This window comes from Phalacrocorax aristotelis, chromosome Z (genome assembly GCF_949628215.1).
Source record: "Phalacrocorax aristotelis chromosome Z, bGulAri2.1, whole genome shotgun sequence".
Taxonomy (NCBI): Eukaryota; Metazoa; Chordata; class Aves; order Suliformes; family Phalacrocoracidae; genus Phalacrocorax; species Phalacrocorax aristotelis.
In genome coordinates, this window is record NC_134311.1 from 7497849 (window position 1) to 7506150 (window position 8302).

The following is an 8302-nucleotide window of genomic DNA, read 5'->3' on the forward strand; positions in this document are numbered from 1 at the left end:
CACCCCTGCCCACTTCCCAGGGCCCCACCTCAGCCCAGCGTGGGCCCTCAGTCCCTGCTCATCGTGCTCAGGGGCTGTGGGATATCTCCCTGACCCTTAGGGAGCAGCCCTTGCTGCACCATGGCAATGGCACTTTGCTTGTCCTGGCTCCCATCATTTTAAAAAACCTCATCTGGGCCTCCACAAGGAGCCACTACTATTCTCATCCCTGTTAGTGGAGGTGGTACCTGGTCCCACATGGTAGGATCCTTTCATGGGTCTCAGGTATCCAGCCGGGAGATCTGGGAGGGGAGGCATGCAGGATTAGGCGATGAGATTGGCACCATTAGGTTGGAGGTAGGGTCTGACCCTCTCTCTAGAGGAGCTCTTGGAGAGGCACTGGTGATGGTGTACTTGCCTGTCCTTCAGTGCTGTAGATGCTCTCCTGCCCATGACGCTGCACACCAGGCCCAGCTCTTCTCCAGCAGCAGCACGTGAGGGTTTTCATTCTCCATAACTCAGCTCAGAAACATTTCCTGCCTTTCCTTTGAAATTCCCAGATGCTCTCTGTAGTGTGTTTTGGAAGCAATGAGACTTTAGTAATTCAGAACAATTTGGACATTAGGCTTCCTACTGGGCCACAAAACATTCATTAATAAATGCAACCTTTAACTCACTTTTGAGTTTGGAAGTAGAGAAGAAAAATGAGTGAGATCCCACATTCCAGTCCAGAACCCGCAAAACTTGCACATAAAGTGAGAGTTCCCACTGAAATCAGGTGTCACTGAAGCTGATGGTGTAGCGATAGCCTCTGGCTTCAATGTTATCTATTTGCTTAAGTGGTTTGTAGAGTCCTGGACCTGTAACCTTCTGATTTCAGTGGGTCTTATTAGGTATGATGGATTCTATCCACCCTGAACGGCTTGCAAGACCCAGGCTGGCATCAACAGCTCACTGCTCTACGTGCCTTTATGTCTTTCTGAAAATCTTGTTCAAGCACAGTTCATGTGTCTGGACAGACATCAGCGGTAGCAGGAAAACTAAGCCCCTTAGGGACAGGTCATATATTTTTCTGTAACATGTCGACAGATAAAATGACTGAAACCTTCTGACAGGGTCATAGAGCATGTCCTGATTATCCAGGACGGAAAACTCGGGGAATGACCCTATTTCGACTTCCCCACCTGCACTGAAACCCTCCGAGCGGGGAGCTGCAATGGTGGGAGAAGCTCACCAGGGGGCTGTCCTGCTCCGAAGGCGGCACAGCCCGGCTCCCAGCCACCCAGCCATCGCGGCTGCTGCTGTCTGAAACAACAACAAAGTGCATTGTAACTCTGCCCCAAAAAAAACCAAAATTATTTTTAGCGGTTAGCCAAAGAAACATAGCCAAAACTTCAGTATGATGCTCCAGCTGCTTCCACACAAATCATAGAATCACAGAATCACAGAATAGTTTGGGTTGGAAGGGACCTTTAGAGGTCACCTAGCCCGACCCCCCTGCCGTGAGCAGGGACATCGTCAACTCGATCAGGTCGCTCAGAGCCCTGTCCAACCTGACCTTGAATGTTTCCAGGGATGGGGCACCTACCACCTCTCTGGGCAACCTGGGCCAGTGCCTCATCACACTTAGTGCAAAAAATATCTTCCTTACAACCAACCAAAATCTACCCTCTTTCAGTTTAAAACCATTGCCCTGTGTCCTGTCACTATAGAACCTGGCAGAAAGTCTCTCTTCATCTTTCCTATATTCTCCCTTTAAGTACTGGAAGGCTGCAATAAGGTCTCCCTGCAGCCTTCCCTTCTCCAGGCTGAACAACCCCAACTCTCTCAGCCTGTCCTTGCAGGAGAGGTGCTCCAGCCCTCGGATCATCTTAGTGGCCTCGTCTAGACCCACTCCAGCAGGTCTATGTCTTTTCTGCGCTGCGGGCTCCAGAGCTGGGTGCAAATTCCTACAAGGGTTTTATGTAATTCGCTAAGCAGATTTTCAGGAGAACTGAAGTTTTCCTGATTGCTTTAATTACACAAAAAGTCTGCATTTGGAGAGGTTTACACTATCACTTCCCCTATGGTGGTGGTCCATTAATCTTCCCAATGCCACAACAAGATTATACATGTAATTCTGTAACTTTTTAATTTTCACTGTGGAGTTCTTGCAAAGTTTAAGAGGCTGCATGGTACATCCTGGGGACAAAGGTCTCAGATTATTTTGGCAGAGCATCAGTTTTACTGTAAGTGTTTATATAAACCCCTTCAATCCTTTAAAAATCCCAGCTGGCACTACAGGCAACAGCCATGATAACAAAAGTGATCCATGAGATGAACAGCTGGATTTAAAATTCTTTCTTGTATTATGCATGGAGCCAAGTCACCTCAAGCCAAATGAAACAGAAGTATATTTGAAATGGAAGAACATTAATACTGAGGGTATGCTTCTTTAGAAATAGGTTTAAGGAATTTCCACTGATACCCAAAAAGGAAAGAAAAACCTAAAATTATTTCTCCATGGATATACCATCTTCTGCAGGACATACCTAACGAGCACAAAGCATTTTTAGAGATAACTGCAGAGCAACAGCTATCTGGGTTGGAGGACATTTGCATAGTGTTTTTGAATTAGGGTTCTCCACCATTTCCATTTGTTATTCTTTTCTGTCTGCTCTCCCTTGGGCCTGAATGTATGTCTTCTTTAATATCACAGTTCCTTTACTCTGAAAAGCAGCCATACCATTGGAGGAATATTTCTGTGTAAGATGAAATACAGCAAGGACAGCATATTGCTCCCATATTTCACAAAGACACCCTTTTGCCAGCAGGGATGTGGGCACTGGACCACAGCTGGTTTTGTTTAGTGCTCGGACTTACAGCTACACACCTCCACTCCACCGCTCTCTGATGAGGGGCAGGACTGGCAACCACTCTGCACCTCATTGCACAGGCTGTGGTTTCAGACTGGTTGAATGTGGGATTTTCAAGGATTGAGACTAAAACTGTCCCGTTCTCTTAGACTTCACATTTTTGATGTGAACTGGAACAAAGCTTTTCAGTCTATTGAAGAGCCTTGATTAATATTTTGTGACAGAAAACTGCAGCTGGGAGTAAAAAACCTGCTCGTTGTCGATAAGAAAAAACGCTGCAACTTCAAGAATAAAAGCTTGGTGAGTTTCAGACTGAGGAAAGCTGTTGTACAGAGGAAGTAGACAGCCTGCCCTGCTCTGCAAAACCAAGGGGCAAGCACTAGCAAAGCAGAAGAAATGGCTAATGCACTCGCTGATCCTCCCCACAGTCCCTCATCCTACCCCAGGTCCCCATCTCTCCTCCCCATCCCACTCACGGCCCATCACACCGCACCATGTCCTGGCAGCCACAACCACCTCCAAACCACATTACAGACACCCAGAGCACCCCTTCAGAGCCTGACAAAAACCCAGCCACGTTGTGCTGCTTGCACATAGGACAGAGAAAGCTGCCCATCTCATCTATTGGGGGTTGAATATCTCTGAACTGTTGTGCTCCTGAAGATGCTTTTTAAAGAAAAGTGTTTGTGGTGGTGCTACTCCTGCTAAGGTACAGCTGGGCGCTTTTCATTGTGGGCCCTTTTCTGTGTCATTTTCAGTGGGAAGAGCAGCTTTAGCTGGAAGAAAACAATGAGAAATCATGTCCATGACTGAAAATCTTGCTTTTTTTGGTGGTTTTTTTTTGTTTTTGCTTCTTTTTTTTGGAGAAGACAGACAAAAAAAATGCCTTCCACTGCAGACATGTAGGCATGGCAGAAAAACTGTTTTTCTGAAGAGGATGCTTGATCATGTGCTGGTACTGGCAGGGACGCAGAAGAGAGGAAAGCATTTAGCCAACACAGATGGCCTCTTCAGACTGCTTCTGGAGACCTGCAGCTAACCCTGCTGCCTCTCTGGGCAGCTAGCTTGGCTCCTGGACATCTGAGAGGCAACTCAGTAGCCGAAAAGGCAGCATGGGGCCAAGCAAAATGTGGTGCTGCTCTTTCTGTGGTGGCGATCAATCCACTTAACCTCCAAGCTAAAGGCAGGAGACTGCCCTTCCTGAAGAGAGGAAGGTGAAAGGTTGCAATGATCAAGTAGCTGGTGTTAATAAAACGTTCTGTATATGCAAAAGCTCACTAGGATGCATTGAAAACAAGTCCTTTATTTAGAAAACTTACTTTTACAAAAGAACGTCTAAGCCCTGGAAGTGCAGGAGTTTGCCTCAGAGCAGCCTCTAGAGCTGGTTTCATCGCCCGTCAGCTCACTCATCAGAGATGGAAAGTGGAGCCAGAGGCAGCGCACCCCTGGAGCACTGCATTGCTGGGGGACGCCTCGGGTGGGCGGATGGCCCTTGCTCACAGCTGCGTTGTCTCTCTTTCTCCCGGCCCGGAGGAATGACGGGGCTTATAGCTCCCAGGGTGCTCTTTGAGTGCAAGCTGGAAAAATCTGTCTCTGCCTCATACAGCAGGATTTAACAAAATAAATAGAATAACATATTTTGATTATGAACACTGATAAATCAGTTCAGAAAATGGATAATCCAGTCACGGTATTAAGATGAAGAACACTCTGTCATATGTAAGTGGAGAGGGTTATAGAGCAGGTAAATGAGTAAAGAAAAGAGCTGTATGCAGAAATCAATGTGAGTTTCCATCCTAAATCAATACTCCTTTATGTTCCCAAGCAGCAGTACCTACCTACGCACAGGCTAAGAAATTACTTTCAATAACATGCAGATGTAGAAAATTATAAAACTTACCTAGAAATAGCATTCAGAATTAGGCAGATGCAAAATGTTCAGGAATGCGGTTGAAAATTTGCAGAAATTGAATCTTTTTGTTAGGCTTAAAAACCAACATGAGTCACTAGCAAATTTTTACCACTGACTCAGAAGGAACAAATTATATTTTCTGATAAGTGACAAGCTATCAACTTGAAGGGAAAAAAGGTGCAAAAACCTATATAAAAGGTTTAGTACTTTCTTCTGGTTTCTTATCTCATGAATGGCTTGATATTAACAGAGTGTTCCTCTGACGTTAAGCCCGTATCTAAAACTTTACTACAGGAACATTATTTCTTAGCTTTTGTTGTAAGTTCCCATGGACGCCAAGAACCAAGTGTCATGAAAAATAGAGTTTTCAGCAGAGTCTGAATCTGTGTTGACAGCCACATTTCTTGAAAAGCTGATCACTGGCACAGCTGTTCTCCTGTCTCTCTGCTGCTGCTTTCCTGTTCAGAAGCAGCTGCAAATACATCAAGATTACCTGTGGAAATGCTACACACAGAGAAAATCACATTTATTGGAATTATTTGTAGCATATAGTGTTACTGTAAAGTACTGTAAGGATCCCTTAGGCAGGTTACCTCGTTCATTCACCTTTAGGCAACGCAAATTCTTCCTTAATAAAATGCATTGTGTTAGTTTTAGAACTATTAACTCTAGAACTCCATGATGAGGCTTTACCTGCACAGACAGACGGGCAGAGAGCAGCACTGGTCCAGGGCAGGAACAGAGTCCTCTCTGATGGTGCACCTGCTAACATGATGATGAATCCCAGATTGGCTGTTCAGTCTGCGTTCACTTGTCTTGATTCTATTACTGCAAGCAAACCGAGCTTAGAAGACCACACAGCATGGCATCCCAACCAATGTGGCCACATGCAAGTCACAGTTTTTGATGTGCTCCTTCAGCTGGGGCTAATTTTGAATTTTAATGGAAGGTTTCTTACAGTGAATATGACTCATACTAAATGACTGGCTGTTAACAGGGTTTGCGCAGCTCTGAAGGTAGTTTTGGACCTTTGTTCTGTAACATCAAATATGGCCTGTAATGTTACAGCAAACAAATTAAGAGGTGAGCTAGGAGCCGTTCAATCAGATTTCAGGTCTATCATACATCAGTAAAATGCCATGTCACAAGGCTTATAGGAAATGGAGAAAACCTTAAGAGGTATTCAAGTAATGTTGAACAGACCCATCCTGAAAAATGCAGACATCAGAGGGTAAGCTGAGATGTGGAATTGACAGAGAAAACTGAAGACTCATTTGCTACCACCTGGGTTATTAAGAGAAGACATAATGCAGGCTACCAGCAGCAGTAACCTGAATGCTAGCCCAAAGCCCTGGTGTTGGGTATTGGAAGATCTTCCTAGAATGACGCTGAGCAAAGATTGTCCCATGGGACTGTTCTTCCACTGACTCTATCTTCTGTGCACATAAGTGAGAAGCCACGGCAGGCAAGGATATAGATCTGCGTTACTCATGGTTAGGTACAGCTTTCCAGGACTGAAGTGGAATTTTTTTCTCTTTGTACTAGGCTACCATTTTCCCAAACAGGCCTTCTTTCCGTGCTCCTGGGGACAGTTCCTGGAAATGAAGATTGCATCCAGCTTTTTGAAAGTCCTCATTAAAAAAAAACCAAAATAATCTGCCAGAAATACCAGTGCTGCTACAGCAAGAACCAATGTTTAAAGGAGGGGAGGGAAATACCATTTTAAAAACTTGAAGGAAAAAAATAAATCTATCTCTTCTGGCTTCTTGGAATTCAGTGTTACCTACCAGCTAGCAGACTCGTGGTTTTTCCCCCTCCCTTTACAGTGACCTTGGCTTTGATTATTCCTCGTGCATTCGTAACTAATACTATGCCAACACTCCACCACTTTAGTTCAAACAAAAATACTTATTGTACTGCCTAAAAGCCTAGTTTTCTGCAGAAGTGAAGTTGCCTAATATTGGGGTGAGGGGCAATTGTATAAAATTTTAACTTCAGCAGGTGAAATGTATGAGAAATAAATTTATGCATTTATTTATTTGTTTGTTTGTTCAATTTGGGTTATCATTGCACAGTGAGAGCTCCATAGTCTGTGAAATTTATCCCATTTCAATTAAAGGAAATTAGATTCTTCCCTTTGATTTTCAGCAAGAGTGCATGGGGCCTGAACCCGAAATAGTGAATCAGTTTTGAAAGGATGCTATAAGGCTTTTGTTTGAATGAACATACATATGTTGAAAAGGCTGCCGTGTTCTCATGCAGCAATGAAATTCTGCAGAATGTGGACCATGTAAAAAAGCTTATATTTTATTAATGAGTCTGCTAGTGCCAATGTAGCTTATTTTGTAGCAAAAATATAATGTTTACTTGAATTTCCTTGTTTCAGGACCAGAGCAATGGAATGCCTCTGTTGTTCCAAAATGTGCATTTGATAAGGCTCACAGAAAACATAGCCTGCCAGGAATGCAAAAATCCACATTTTGTCTATTTCAACTATGGATGCTTGCTTTTATACATGGCACAAGGAGACAGAAACTGCAGTGATGATGATTTTTATTTCTGGTGCTTTTTCCACTAAAGCATCATTAACTCTTTACAAATATATGGGTCGTAATTCCAGCCCTTTGACTGAACATTGTATTTCCTGTCTAACTTGATTAGTGTATTTATTCTTTCTAACTCTTGCTGGCACCTCAGTAGAAAGGTGATGACACTGAGCATACCTGGTGGAGCAGAATCATTTGTCACTGCCAGGCAGGGCTGCAGCATGAAAAGCCCCAGCAGAGAGAAGATAACTACTAACTGTACTCCTCCAGCCAAGAGATCCTGGGTGTAACACTGGTTGTGCCATGGTTTAGAAAAATCTGAGAAGAGGAAAGGAATTTTCTTTTTCTTGACAATTCTTCTATTTTTACCTGCATTCTCTTTTTCTTGTGAATTTTGCCTTGTAAAGAGTGGATATAAGGTAATCTCTCCTGTTCAAGCCCATTCCTTCTGAAAGGGTCCCACCCACTTTTAATTCTGCACCAAAAATTCTGCACTGACACGTGCTGGAGATTCGCAGTGCTGAGTCTCTCGAGCATAAAGATGGCAATTATCACCTCACCCTCAAAACCAAGATAAGGCAACGGGAACACGGTTCAGTTGGGAAATAGCTAAGGAAGGAGCTTTATGACGTGAGGAGTGAGGGGCATGATTAGAGGGAAGCTCCCTTATTCCCGATTTATCAGTCTCATAAGAACCTCTTAGAGCAACGGTGCTAATATTGCCTATTTAAAACATGCAGGAAAACAACAGGTAAGAATTATACTGACAGCATCATCAGATGTTAACCAGAAGGTTGAATGAGCTCTGCAGGAGGAACTAGCGCACTTGTGCCTCAGAGAACATGAGGTTTAGAGAGCGCTGCCATGCCCTAAGCCACCATGCACAGCTCTGCAGAGTGGATGTTTGACATCAGTGAATGACGGTAATTTTGACAGTGAGGCTACCACTGATTAGTGCCAGGATTTTATTGCAAACACCAGGCACAACAGCACTGCTCTCCAGACTCTGA